This window comes from Hemitrygon akajei, chromosome 10 (assembly GCF_048418815.1).
Source record: "Hemitrygon akajei chromosome 10, sHemAka1.3, whole genome shotgun sequence".
In the NCBI taxonomy this organism is placed as follows: Eukaryota; Metazoa; Chordata; class Chondrichthyes; order Myliobatiformes; family Dasyatidae; genus Hemitrygon; species Hemitrygon akajei.
The window spans coordinates 177783541-177799179 of record NC_133133.1 but is presented as its reverse complement, the minus strand read 5'-3'; the positions used below and the strand labels follow the sequence as shown (position 1 = coordinate 177799179).

General features: G+C 40.6%; 1 protein-coding gene across 8 annotated transcripts in view; it reads right to left on the bottom strand.

Moving 5' to 3' along the window:
- The window catches only part of tspan11 (tetraspanin 11), a 181752-nt gene that overhangs the window by 148012 nt on the left and 18101 nt on the right, over positions 1-15639 (bottom strand). Inside the window, exon 1 of one of the 8 annotated variants that reach the window (XM_073059835.1) lies at positions 12762-12838. The exons of the other annotated variants lie outside the window; for them this stretch is intronic. The gene's annotated coding sequence lies outside the window, so the exon portion shown is untranslated. Of the gene's footprint in view, positions 1-12761; positions 12839-15639 lie in introns of those variants that run through there. 8 annotated transcript variants of the gene reach the window in all.

The window sequence follows — 15639 nt, the reverse complement described above, 5'->3', positions numbered from 1 at the left end:
ATTAGAAACGGGGATGGTGCCAGAGGATTGGCATATTGCTCATGTTGTTCCATTGTTTAAAAAGGGTTCTAAGAGTAAACCTAGCAATTATAGGCCTGTAAGTTTGACGTCAGTGGTGGGTAAATCAATGGAAGGTCTTCTTAGAGATGGTATATATAATTATCTGGATAGACAGGGTCTAATTAGGAACAGTCAGCATGGATTTGTGCGTGGAAGGTCATGTTTGACAAATCATTGAATTTTTTGAAGAGGTTACTAGGAAAGTTGACGAGGGTAAAGCAGTGGATGTTGTCTATATGGACTTCAATAAGGCCTTCGACAAGGTTCCACACGGACAGTTAGTTAGGAAGGTTCAATCGTTAGGTATTAATATTGAAGTAGTAAAATGGATTCAACAGTGGTTGGATGGGAGATGCCAGAGAGTAGTGATGGATAACTACTACCACTACTCCATCCTGACGAAGGGTCTCGGTCCAAAAGGTTGACTGCTTGTTTCCACGTATGCTGCCCGACCTGCTGAGTTCATCCAGCTTGTTTGTACGTGGTGGATAACTGTTTGTCAGGTTTGAGGCCGGTGACCAGTGGTGTGCCTCAGGGACCTGTACTGGATCCAATGTTGTTTGTCATATACATTAATGATCTGGATGATGGGGTGGTAAATTGGATTAGTAAGTATGCATATGATACTAAGATAGGTGGCGCTGTGGATAATGAAGTAGGTTTTCAAAGCTTGCAGAGGGATTTAGGCCAATTAGAAGAGTGGGCTGAACAATGGCAGATGGAGTTTAATGCTGATAAGTGTGAGGTGCTACATTTTGGTAGGACTAATCAAAATAGGGCATACATGGTAAATGGTAGGGCATTGAGGAATGCAGTAGAACAGAGTGATCTCAGAGTAATGGTGCATAGTTCCCTGAAGGTGGAATCTCATGTGGATAGGGTGGTGAAGAAAGCTTTTGGTATGCTGGCCTTTATAAATCAGAGCATTGAGTATAGGAGTTGGGATGTAATGTTAAAATTGTACAAGGCATTGGTAAGGCCAATTTTGGAGTATTGTGTACAGTTCTGGTCACTGAATTATAGGAAAGATGTCAACAAAATAGAGAGAGTACAGGGAAGATTTACTAGAATGTTACCTGGGTTTCAGCACCTAATTAAAAGAAAAAGGTTGAACAAGTTAGGTCTTTATTCTTTGGAGCATAGAAGGTTGAGGGGGGACTTGATAGAGGTATTTAAAATTATGAGGGGGATAGAGTTGACATGGATAGGCTTTTTCCATTGAGAGTAGGGGAGATTCAAACAAGGGGACATGAGTTGAGAGATAGGGGGCAAAAGTTTAGGGGTAACACAAGGGGGAATTTCTTTACTCAGAGAGTGGTAGCTGTGTGGAACGAGCTTCCAGTAGAAGTGGTAGGGGCAGTTTTGATATTGTCATTTAAAGTAAGTTGGATAGGTATATGGACAGGAAAGGAATGGAGGGTTATGGGCTGAGTGCAGGTTGGTGGGACTAGGTGAGAGTAAGCGTTCGGCATGGACTAGAAGGGCCAAGATGGCCTGTTTCCATGCTGTAATTGTTATATGGTTTATATGGTTAATAGTAACTGTGTTCACCCTTCAACATCTGCCACACTGCTAGAGTTTTCCACAGTGAAGACTAATGCAAAATTCTCACTTAGCTCATCTGCCATCTCCTAGGTCCCTGTTATTATTTCTCCAACCTCATTTTCTAGTGGTCCTATATCTACTCTCATCTCTTACTTTTTACATACTCGTAAAAGCATTTACTATCCACTTTGATATAGTTTGCTAGCTTGCTTTCATATTTCATTTTTTCCCTCCTAATGATTCTTTCAGTTGCTCTCTGTAGGTTTTTAAAGTTTCCCAGTCCCCTATCTTCCTGCTCATTTATGCTTTGTTGTATGCCCTTTCTTTTGTTTTTACATTAGCTTTGCCTTCCCTTGTCAGCCACAGTTGTATGCTTTTGCCACTTTGTGTATTTCTTCATTTTTAGAAAACATCTGTCCTGCACCTTCCTCATTTTTCTCAGAAACTCAAGCCATTGCTGCACAGCTGTCATTCCTGCCAGCAGCTCCTTCCAATTTACTGTGGCCAACTCCTCTCTCAGAGGAGTAAATCTCCTTTACTCTAGGAAAATATTACTATGTCAGACTTTACTTTCTCCCTATCAAGTTTCAAGCTGAACTCAATCATATTGTGATCACTGTCTCCTAAGGGTACTTTTACCTTAAGCTCCCTAGTCACCTCCAGTTCATTACTTAACCTCCAATCCAGTATATCTGATCCTCTAGTAGGCTCAATGACAAACTGCTCTAAAAAGCCATCTCATAGGCATTCAACAAATTCACTCTCGAGATCCATTTCCTGAATGACCTGCAAGTTGAAATCTTCCATGACTATCATAACATTGTCCTTTTGACACGCCTTTTCCAGTTCCTATTCCGGGATATGTGATCCATATCCCGGACTGTTGGTAGATCTGTATATAATTGTCATCAGGTTCCTTTTACCCTTGCAGTTTCTTGACTTAATCAACAAGGATTCAACATCTTCCAATCCCTATGTCACATCTTTCTACTAATTCAATACCATTCTTTACCAACAGAGCCACATCCACTGCTAACCTTTCTATCCCTCCAATACAATGCGTAACCTTGGACAATCTGCTCCCAACTGCAACCATCCTTCAGCGACAATTCAGTGATGGCTATAACATCATACCTGACGATCTGTAATAGTGCAACAAGATCATCCCCCTTATTTCTTATACTCCGTGCATTGAGATATAACACTTTTGAGTACTGTATTTGCTACCCTTTTTGATTCTGCATCCCTAATGCACTGATACTCACCCTGTGGCTGCAATTATGTCCTATCATTTGCCTTCCCTTCCTGATATTCTGACTGCATTCTATCTTTGTTTTCTTTATCATCTGTCCTATCACTTCACTCTAGTTCCAAACCATATGCCAAATTTAAACTCTTCCCAACAGCTCCAACAAATCTGCTCACGTGAATATTGGGTTCAGGTACAACCCATCACTTTTGAACAGGGCATACCTCCCACAGAAGAGATCCCAACGATCCAAGAACCCAAAGCTCCGCCCCCTGCACCAGCTTCTCAGGCGCATTTATCTGCCAAATCATCCTGTTTCCACCCTCAGTGGCATGCAGCACAGGCAGCAATCCAGAAATTACTACCCGGGAGTAATTCTTCTCAGCTTCTCAGCTTTCTAACTAATTCTCTAAATTTTCCTTTTCAGAACCTCTTTGCTTTTCTTTCCTACGTTATTGTTACCAATATGTACCAACACATCTGGCTGCTCCCCTTCCCTCTCCAAAATGTTGTGACGCGATCCAAGACATACCTGACCCTAGCACCTGGGAGGCAACATACCATTCAGGTGTCCCATTCATGTCCACAGAATCTCCTGTCTGCTCCTCTGACTATCAAGTCCCCTATCACTACCGCTCCTCTCTTCTCTCTCCTTCCCTTCTGCACCATGGTTTGCCTTCTTTACCACAGACTCAACCTGTAAATTAACCTCCTGGGAGTCTTGCATGAGGATTCCCAACTCCCTCTGCACCTCTAGTGTTTGAACCTTCTCCCTATTTAGATAATAGTCCATACTATTGTTCCTTTTACCAAAATGCAATTATCATACATTTCCCAACACTGTATTCCATCTGCCACTATTTTGCTCATTCTTCCAATTTGTCTAAATCCTCCTGCAATTGCATTGATTCCTCAGCACTACCTACCCCTCCACCTATCATCCACAAACTTTCCTACAAAGCCCTCAAGCAAATCACAAACAAGAGAAAATCTGCAGATACTGGAAACTCAGGCACACATACAAAATGCTGGAGAAACTCAGCAGGCCAGACAGCATCTATGGAAAAAAGAACATGCAACGTTTCGGGTCAAGCCCCTTTGGCAGGATTGGAGAAAAAAAGCTGAAGAGTAGATTTAAAAGGTGGGCTGGGGTGGGGGGGGGGAAAGGAAGTGAGAAACACAAGGTGATAAGTGAAACCAGCAGGGGGAGGGAGAAAGTAAAGAGCTGGGACTTTGATTGGTGAGATACAGGGCTGGAGAAGGGGGAGTCTGATAGGAGAGAACAGAAGGCCATGGAAGAAAGAAAAGGGGGGAGGAGCACCGGAGGGAGGTGATGGGCAGGCAAGGAGACAAGGTGAGAGAGGGAAAAGGAGATGGAAAATGGTGAAGGAGGGAGGGGAGGAGCCATCACCGGAAGGTCGGGAAATTGATGTTCATGCCATCAGGTTGGAGACTATCCAGATGGAATATGAGGTGTTGTTCCTCCAACCTGAGTGTGGCCTCATCACAACAGTAGTGGAGGTCATGCATTGACATATCAAAATGGGAATGGAAATGGGAAGTGGAATTAAAATGGTTGGCCACTGGGAGATCCCGCTTCTTCTGGTGGACAGAGCGTAGGTGCTCAGCAAAACTGTCTACCAATCCATGTCAGGTCTCACCGATATAGAGGAAGTCACACCTGGAGCATCAGACACAGTATATAATCCCAACGGATTCATGGTGAAGTGTCGCCTCAGCTGGAAGGACTGTTTGGGGCCCTGAATGGTAGTGAGGGAGGAGGTGAAGAGGCAGGTGTAGCACTTGTTCCACTTGCAAGGACAAGTGCCAGGAGGGAAATCAGTGGGGAGGTGGGAAGATGTGTTTGGTGGTAGGATCCCATTGGAGGTAGTGGAATTTCTGGAGAATTGTGTTGGCCATAAAGTCATCAATTCCTTCATCCAAATCACTGAAATGTGAAAAGTAGCAGTCCCAATACTGACCCCTGAGGAACACCACTAGTCACTGGCAGCCAACCGGAAAAGGCCCTTTTTATTCCCACACACTGCCTCCTGCCTGTCAGCCATTCCTCTATCCATCCCAGTATCTTTCCTGTAACACCATAGGATTTTATCTTGTTAAGCAGCCTCATGTGTGGCACCTTATCAAATGCATTCTGGAAATCCAAATAAATGACATCCACTATCTCTCCTTTGTCCAGCCTGCTTGTTACTTTCTCTAAGAAATCTAACAGATTTGTCAAGCAAGATTTCCCTTGACAGAATCCATGCTGACTTTGACTGATTTTATCATTAGACTCCAAGTACCCTGAAACCTCATCGTTGATAACAGACTCCAATGCTTTCCCAACCACTGAGGTTAGGCTAACTGGCCTATAATTTTCTTTCTTTTACCTTCCTCCCTTCTTAAAGAGTGGAGTGACATTTGCAATTTTCCAGGCCTCCGGGCCTATGCCAGAATCAAGTGATTTTTGAAAGACCATGATCAATGCATCCGTTATCTTTTCAGCAACCTTTCTTAAGACTCTGGGATATAGTCCATCTGGTCCAAGTGACTTATCCACCTTAAGACCTTTGAGTTTGCCTAGCACTTTTTCCTTCGTAATAGCAATGGCATTCACTCCTGCTCCCTGACATTCACAGACCTCTAGCACACTGTTAGTGTCTTCCACAGTGAAGACAGATGCAAAGTACCCATTAGGTTCATCTGCCATTTCTTTGTCCCCCATTCCTACCTCACCAGCATCATTTTTCAGTGGTCCAATATCAACTCCCTTTTTATACAACTGAAAAAAATTTTAGTCTCCTGCTTTATATAATTGGCTAGTTTGCCCTCATGTTTCATCTTTTCCCTTATCACTTTTGTAGTTGCCTTTTGTTGGATTTTAAAAGCTTCCCAATCATCTAGCTTTCCACTTTTGCTACCTTATATGCCCTTTCCTTGGCTTTTATGCAGTCCTTAGATTCCCTTGTCAGCTATGGTTGCCTACCCCTGCCATCTGAGAACTTCTTCTGTGGGACACATCTATCCTGCACCTTGTGAACTATTCTCAGAAACTTCAGCTATCTCTGCTCTGTCATCATCCCTGCCAGTATCCTCCTCCAATCCACCTGGGCAAGCTCCTCTCTCGTGCCTCTGTAATTCCATTTATTCTAATACGGTACAGATACATGTGACTTGTGCTACTCTCTCTCAAATTACGGTATGATTTCAATCATATTATGATCACTGTCCCCAAAGGGTTCCTTTACGATAAGCTCCCTAATAAGATCTGGGTTATTACACAACACCCAATCCAAGCTAGCATCCCCCCCACCCCATATAGGCTCAAGCACAAGCTGCTCTAAAAAGTTGTAGGCATACAACAAATTCCCTCTCTTGCGATCCAACACCAACCTGATATTCCCAATCCCCTTGCATTTGAAGTCCCCCATTACAAATGTGACATTACTCTTTTACATGCCTTTTCCAGCTCCCTTTGGAATCCCAACCCCACATCATGGCTACTATTTAGAGGCCTATAGATGACTCCTATAATTTTTTTTACTCTTGCAGTGTCTTAACTCCACCCACAAAGATTCAACATTCTCTGACCCTACGTCACCTCTGTCTAAAGATGTAATTCCATCTCTTACCAACAGAGCCACACCACCGCCTATGCCTTCCTGCCTGTCTTTTCGATACAAAATATATCCTTTGACGTTAAGCAGCCAAATATGACCTTCTTGGTGACCTCAACTTGGTGACGCCACAGTGTCATACTGACCAATCTCTAATTGTGTCACGAGCTGTTGATAAAACTCACATGAAATCTCTGCTAGAGTTTGCCAGAAAACATGTGGGAGGCTCTGAAGTCAGCTGGAAGCACAGTCTATAGTCTGATGAAGTCAAAATTGAGCTTTTTGGTCATCAGACTAAATGCTATCTTTGGCATAAGCCAAACACTGCACATCATCAAAAACCCACCATCCCTACTGTGAAGCCTGGTGGTGGCTGCATCGTGCTGTGGGGATGCTTCACTGAAGCTGGCCCTGGAAGGCTTGTGAGGGTAGAGAGTAAAATTAATGCAGCAAAATACAGGAAATCCTGGAGGGAGACCTGATTCAGTCAGCAAGATAACTGCAACTTAGGAGGAGATTTGTCTTCCAGTAAGACAATGACCCCAAGCATAAAGCCTAAGCTACACAGGAATGGCTTAAAAACAACAAAGTTAATGTCCTGGAGTGACCAGGTCAGAGTCCAGATCTCAATCCAATTGAGAATTTGTGGTTGGACTTGAAAAGGTCTGTTCACTCATAATGCCCATGAAATCTGACAGAGCATGAGTAGTTTTGTAAAACAGAATGGGGGAAAATTGTAGTGTCCCAACGCGCAAAGCTAGTAGAGACCTATCTACTATACAGACTCAAGGCTGTAATTGCTGTCAAATGAGCATCTACTAAATATTGACTTGTGGGAGGTGAATACTTATACAATCAATTATTTTGTGTTATATATTTGTAATTTTGAGACTAGAACTAGGGGACATTGCCTCAAGATTCAGGGAAGAAGATTTAGGACTGAGATGAAGAGAAATTGTTTTTCCCAGAGAGTGGTGAATCTGCGGAATTCTCTGCCCAGGGAAATGGTTGAGGCTTCTTCACTAAATAAATTTAAGATACAGTTAAATAGATTTTTACATAGTAGGGGAATGGGGAAAAGGCAGGTAGATGGAGCTGAGTTTACAGACAGATTAGCCATGACCTTATTGAATGGCGGGGAAGACTCGATGGGTTGGATGGCCAACTCCTGCTCCTATTTCTTATGTTCTTATTAATTTAGATCACTTTGTAGAGATTTGTTTTCTCTTTGATAAGAGTCTTTTTCTGTTGATCAGTGGCAAAAAAGCCAAATTAAATCCACTGTGATTCAATACTGTAAAACAATAAAGCATATAAACTTCCAAGGGTGGTAAATACTTGTTACAGGCACAGTATATAGATGTAGCTGTTGCATTCCTTCTCTGCACTTATATACTGCACCCTTACCAATGAAGGCAAACATACCATACACCTCTTTTTATCACCTCATTCACTTGTGCAGCCACATTCAGTGAACTATAGATGTGAATCCGAAAGTTCCTCTGTACTTCAGTGTTTTAGAGCTGTGATCCAACATCTACCTTTGCAAATGGATTCTTAAATTCCTGATCCACATACTGCAATTAGTAAGTGCTGGCAGCAACACCTGCACCAAAATTCAGCAATGCTGCACTCCCATCCCCTTACACTACTCCTTGTACACTCACGACTACACGGCCAGATTCTGTTCTAACTCTATTGAAATGTTTGCTGATGATACCACCATAGCGAGCCATATCCCAAATAACGATGAGTCGGAGTATAGGAAGGAGACAGAGAACCAAGTGACCTCTTGTCATGACAACAACCTTTCTCTCAATGCCAATAAAACAGCTGTTCACTGACTTCAGGAAGGGAGCAGTGCACATGCTCCTGTCTACATCAACGGTGCTAAAGTCAAAGGATTGACAGCTTCTAGTTCCTAGGACTGAACATTACCAATAGCCTATCCTGGCCCAATCACAGGGAAAACCATGTGCAAGAAAAGTTACCAGTGCTTCTACTTCACTAGATTTAAAATTTGGCATGTCACATTTGAGCTTCCCCAATTTTTAATGATGCATGGCAGAAAGCATCCTACCCGGGGGCATCAGAACTTGGTATGGCAATTGCTCTGTGCATGACTGCAAGAAACTGCAGAGAGTTATGGACACAGCTCAGCACATCACAGAAATCAGACTCCCCTCCACGGATTCTATCTATACTTCTCAATGCCTCAGGAAAATAACAAGCATAATCAAAGATCCTACCCATCCTGGACATTCTCTCTTCTCCTCTCCCATCTGGCAGAAGATACAAAAGCCTGAAATCTCCAACCATCAGCCCAAAGTAAAGCTTCTATCCCACTGTTATAAGATAACTGAATGGCTCCTGTACAATAAGATTGACTCCTGACCTCACATTCTACCTTGTTATGACCTTGCACCTTATTGTCTCCCTGCACTGCACTTCTTCTGTAACTGTAACACTTTATTTAGCATTCTGTTATTGATTAACCTCATTGTACCTCAATATACTATTGAAATTATTTGATCTGTATGAATGGTATGCAAGCCATGTTTTCACTATACCTTGGTACATGTGACAATGTTAAATTAATTTACTATTTTAAGGCACCAACCATTATCTGTATATTTTCTCTTTTCATTTGACTTCCCAAAATGCAACACCTCACACTTGCTCAGACTGAACTCCATCTGCCGCTTAGACCAAAAGACCATAAGACATAGGAGCAGAATTAGGCCATCTAGCCCATGAGTCTACTCCACCATTTAATCATGGCTGATGCTTTTTTTCCTCTCTTCCTCAACCCCAGTTACCATGTCCAATCAAGAACCTATCAATGTCTGCCTTAAATACACCAATGACCTGGCCTCCACAGCTGCACATGGCAACAAATTCCACAGATCCACCACCCTCTGGTTAAAGAAATTTCTCTGCATTTCTGTTTTTTTTTTGTTATTTATTTTTTTTATTGAAGTTCATCAAACATTTCCATAAGATGTATTTCAGACATTATACATATACATCATATAATCATATATATCACAAATCTCCACAAAGTATTTATCTGAGGTATACACTTATAGAAAAGAGTGGAAAGAAAAAAACAAGCAAAAGGAAAGAACTATGTACAAGTAGGGAGTGATCTTTTTTTACAACAGATTCATTGCTTTGTGAGAATAAAATCAGGCCTATGAGGCAATATGTAGTTAAACCATTTTCCCCAGTATGAATCAAATTGTTCCAGCTTATGATTAACAGATGCTGTTATCCTCTCCATTTTGTAAATGTCCATTGTAATTTCCATCCATGTATTTAAAGTTGGGCTGTCCTGTGATAACCATTTCCTAGTAAGAGTCTTTTTACCAGCCATCAACAGTATATTCATTAAATATTTATCTCTTTTCAACCATTCTTAAGGTATATATCCAAAATATATGGTCTAACTCTCCAAGGGTATTTCACATTTAAAGATGACTTGTAGGGCATTGTGTATCCGCCTCCAATAGTTTTTGATAACAGGGCAGTCCCAAAAAATATGATAATGATTTGCATTTTGATTTCCACAATTTCTCCAGCAAACAGGGAGGTTACTATCATAATGGGATTTCTGAGAGGGTGTAATAAAATATCTTATCAAGTTTTTCCATCCAAACTCCCTCCATTTCTGTGAATTGGTACACTTCCATTGATATCTCCATATTATTGTGCATTCTTCCTCAGATATAATTATCCCTCCTTTCTTCTCCCATTTTGTTTTAATATATGAAGTCAAATGTGTTTTAAGATTTGACAACCCCTTATACATGCTTGAAATGATTCTACTACCATTATCTGAATTATATGCTTTTCTAAAGAGCTCTATCAAGCATGTATTTGCCTTGGTTACATTTTTAAGTGTCGTATTAACATATTGTCGCATCTGTAAATACCGATAAAAATCTTGCTTTTCTAATAAGTGTTTCTCTTTAAGCATTTCAAAACTGAACAGTGTTCCTTCTTTCATTATGTTGCAAAGAACTGTTATTCCTTTAGCTGTCCAGTCCTTAAATCTAGCATCCAATTTATTTGGTGTAAAATCAGAGTCGTACGCACACCATTTAAGAATTGCAATATCTCCCTCTAGATTATACTCTTTTATAGTGGTTTTCCATATTTTAAGAGTCAATTTCACCCATGGGTTATCAATAGTATTTATGTACCTTTGCAGGTTGTTATCAGCCAAAATTGCTTGTATGGGGATGGGAAGTACCCGCTCCTCAATGTTTTTCCATTGAATGTCATATGATGGGTTGCACCAACATATCACAGCTCTCAACTGTGCTGCAAAATAATAATCTCTAAGAGAAGGCAAGCCCCATCCCCCCTTTTCCTTTGCTAATTGCAAAGTTTTGAGATGAATTCTAGGCCTTTTACCCTGCCAAATATACCTTGATAGCATCTTGTTCCATTCAATTGAATTGATTTTGATTAATCTCTATTGGTAGGGTCTGAAAGAGATATAACAGTCTGGGCAGTATATTCATTTTAATAGACTCAATCCTTGAACTGAGACTGAGAAAAGGAATCAGGCTCCATCTTGCCACATCTTCCTTAATTTTTTTATATAAAGGCTGATAATTACATTCTGATAATTTTGCCAAATCTTTTGGCATAATGATGCCCAAATATTTGAAAGACTCTGTGTGCCATGCCCAGGGGTATCAACTTTCAATTTCTCTTGGTGGGCTATAGTAATATGAAAGTAATTGGGTTTAATCTATGTTGATCTTGTATCCTGATAATTGACCATATTGTTCAAAGGATTGCATCAATTTAGGTAAAGAGTATGTTGGTTGCCCTAGATAGATCAAAATGTCATCCCACATAACAAGCCAATTTATGCTCTGTCCCTTTAATAGTAATTCCCCCGATATCTTCATTTTGTCTGATGTATTAAGCTAATGGTTCCAGATATAATGTGAAGAGTAGTGGTGGCCATGCACAACCCTGTCTCGTGCCCCTTTCTAGGGTAAGACTATTTGATAAATATCCATTGATTTTAATCCTAGTAGTAGGATTGTCATATAGTACCTGTATAGTTTTAATAATTGTGTCTTGGAAACCAAATCTATGTAAAACTCTGTAAAGAAAATTCCAATTAACCAAATCAAATGCTTTTTCAGCATCTACATTTATCACTATTGCTTCGATTTTATTTTTTTGTATATGATCCATAATGTGAAGTGTCCTTCATATATTGTCTTGAGTCTGGCATTGTTGAATAAAACCTGTCTGATCATCATGTATCAGTATGGGTAGAAACTCCTCTAATCGTTTGGCCATGATGGAGGTAAATAACCTATAATCTACATTAAGAACGGATATTGGTCTAAATGACCCACATTCCATTTTATCCTTGCCTTCTTTTGGTATAGCTGAGATTATCGCTTCCTTCCAACTGGGTGGCATTTGTGCCTTTTTTAGAGCCCAGTTCAGTGTGGGGAGTAAAACAGGAATTAACTCATTTTTTAATTCTTTGTACCACTCTGCCGTATACCCATCTGATCCTGGTGACTTGCTTAATTTAAGCCTACTATTTGCAGCTTTTAATTCAACTTCAGTTATGTCAGCAGTCATCCTTCTATTTTGTTCTTCGCTTAAAGTGGGTAACTCTAGAGAATTCAAGGTGGTGTCAATTTGGGTTAGGCTTCCCCTGGAACTTTGGAATATAGCATTTTGTAAAACACTTCAAAAGCTTCCTGAATTTCACTTAGCTTACTTTTTATCATTTTCGTTCTTGGGTCCCTAATTCTATGAATTGTATTTTCTGCTATCTTCTTTTTCAGTTTCCATGCCAGTATTTTCATAGATTTCAATCCACTTTCATAATGTCTCTGTTTCAGAAACATTAAGTTTTTCCTGATTTCTTGCGTAGCCAAATTATTTATTTCATTCCCAATTCTTTTAATTTCCCCTAATGTATCCTGTGCCAAATTCAATTTGTGTTTTTTCTCTAGTTCCTTCAGTCTATTTTGTAATTCCTCTAATGCTTTATTCCTTATTTTTTTCTTATATGAAGATATCGCTATAATTTTCCCTCTTAAGACCACCTTCAGAGCATCCCATACAATGGGAGGTGAAACCTCTCCATTATCATTAAATTCTAAGTAGAGACCAATTTCTTTTTTAATTTGTTCCTTAAAGTACGGATCATTGAGTAGACTTGAATTTAGTTTCCAAATAGTATTCTTTGGTTGTAGGTCAGAATCAACAGATAAATATATAGGTGCATGGTCACTTACATCTATTGTCCCAATTCCACAGGTGTTTATTTTGTCTTTGTCTTTTCCAAATGTTATGAAATAGTCTATTCTTGTATCTACAGAATGTGGAGCAGAATAATGAGTGTAATCCCTTCTGTCAGGGAAAATGTCCATCCATATATCAATTAAACCAACATCCTCAAAAAGTGTATTAACTTTCTTACGTAAAGATTTTGTTTCATAGGTTTTTCTATTGGAAGAGTCTAAGTTTGGTTGTAATTGTAAATTTAAGTCTCCCCCACATATCAGGAGCCCTTCTGTTTCCGTTACCATAATATCAGTAATTTTCTGAAAGAAACCAATATCACTTCCTGGGGGTGGGTATATATTCAATAGAGTAACTGAATTGCCATCTATATTCCCCCTTACCAGAATATATCTGCCTTCTTTATCTACCATTTCGAATATTTTTTCAAAATTTTGCTTACTTGAGATAAGAATAGCAACTCCTCTCCTATGTCCTGATTTATATGAGGAGAAAAACAGATTAGTGAAGCCCATTCTCTTTAGTTTTTTATGCTCATTATCACTTAAATGAGTTTCCTGTAAATATACTACACGGGCTTGTTCTTTTTTCATTTTGGATAAAATTCTCTTACGTTTGATTGGATTTAATAGCCCATTTACATTAAAAGAAATGAATTTTACCTTGTCCTTAGCCATCTGTATTTATCTGTTAATGTATCATTGAAATTAGAATAAAACTTAATCGATCTATTCCCTGAACAAATAAGAACCAAGAAACTCAAATAATAACAAAAATGGCAACGAACGTGTGATCCCAAGGCTGAGGTCTCTAGTAAATGATCCCCCTCCGTTGAGCTAGAGGAAATGTCTAGCTGTGGGGGATAACCCCTCCTATTTGTGAGTTGAGGGCCCCCATTGCAGTATTCATAAAAGTCAGTGAACAAATCCATTACACAGAAAAGATTTCCCTGTGTACTCCTATATATACATACATATAGATATATATATATACACACACACATATATGCACACATATACATATATATATTCTCATTTTGGTGGGGAAAAAGGAGTAAGTGAGTGAATAAGGAATAACAACTAAGTAATATAAAATCCACATTATAATAAGTATTTCTCGAGATAGGTATATCACCGTGTACTTTTGCTTCTGTTTAGCTTCTCAGCATTTTTAAAGTTAGCCAAACCTTATGACTCTTCTGAAAGGGGTGAGGACTGTCTTTGGGAAAATCCCGGTCTCTTCCTGATATGTTTCTCTCGGCTTCCTCCCGTCTCCTGCCTTCTCATTTCTCGCACTATTTCCCAAGCCGAGCGAGACAATTCCTCAGCCAGGCTTTCTTTCGTTTTGGTCATGCTGACAGACAACCCTCTGGCCTTCATGTCTGTAGTTGCCTCTTCCACTGTCTGGTACAACTGCGTCCCGTTGTCATAAAACACTCAAAGTTTAGCAGGGTACGGAGTTTGAAATCTAATCTTATTCTGCTTTAGTACTCGCTTTACTTCAGAGTATTCTTTGCGTTTCTGGAGGACCGCGGGGGGGGGGGGTAATCTTGGTCGAAATATGTTAATTTATCCTCTAAAAACACTCTCTTCTTACCCCAGGCCCTTCGTAGAATCTCCGCCTTGGTGCTGTACCGAAGGAGTTTAATTATTATTGAGCGTGGCTTTCTATCCTGGGTAGGTTTTGGGACTAACGCGCGGTGGGCTCTTTCAACTTCCAGCTTCATAGCCGGGGGAAGCTCCAGCGTGTCCCGCAGTAACTTTCCGACAAACTCCATCATAGACGGGCCCTCCGCTCCTTCGGGAACGTTGTAGATTCTGATATTTTTCCGCCGTGATCTTCCCTCCAGATCAAGCAGTTTACCTTCTTGGTGATGTATGATTTTTACTGTCTTGCTCAGTATCCGTTCCACGTTTTGAACGCGATCTTCCACCTTTTCAATGCGAGTCTCTGCCACCGCTATTTTTTGATTAACGCTGGCGAGCTCTGCCTTAATATCACGGAGCTGCTGCTTTATATCTTTCTGGACCTCCATTATTTCTTTCAGGATTTCGAACATATTTGCCGCTTCACCTGAATGAGGCCCAGTAGCCGCCTCGCTAGCACGCGGTCGGGTCGGAGAGCTGCTCGCTGCACTCCTCTCGGACGCAGGCTCCACAGTGTCGCTTTTTTTATTTCCGTTCTTTTTCCCCATTCTTGCCCCTCTTTTCAGTTCAAATATTTTTCGAAAAATACTATATTTGACAGGTTAATGGGGCTTAATACGTACTTTTCCGGAGGAGCTAGTGACTTAAGCTGCCATTCTCGACGATGATGTCACCGGAAACCCCTCTGCATTTCTGTTTTGAAAGGCTGCCCCTCTATCCTGAGGCTCTGCCCTCTTTTCCTAGACTCTTCCACCATGGGAAACATCCTTTCTACATCTAATCTGTCTAGGCCTTTCAACCCTCAAAAAGTTTAAATGAGATTCCCCCCCCCCACCCCATCCTTCTGCATTCCCGTGAGTACAGACCCAAAGCCATCAAATGTTCCTCGTATTATAACCCTTTCATTCTTGGAATCATCCTTGTGAACCTCCTCTGGACCCACTCCAATGCCAGCACTTCTTTTCTGAGATGAGGAGCCCAATATTGTTCACAACACTCAAAGTGAAACCTCACCAGTGCCTTATAAAGCCTCAGCATCACATCCTTGCTCTTGTATTCTAGACCACTTGAAATGAATACTAACATAGCATTTGCCTTCCTCACCACCGATTCAACCTGCAAGTTAACCTTTAGGGTATTCTGCACAAAGACTCCCAAGTCCCTTTGCATCTCAGATTTTTGGATTTTCTTCCCATTTAGAAAATGGTCTGCACATTTTATTTCT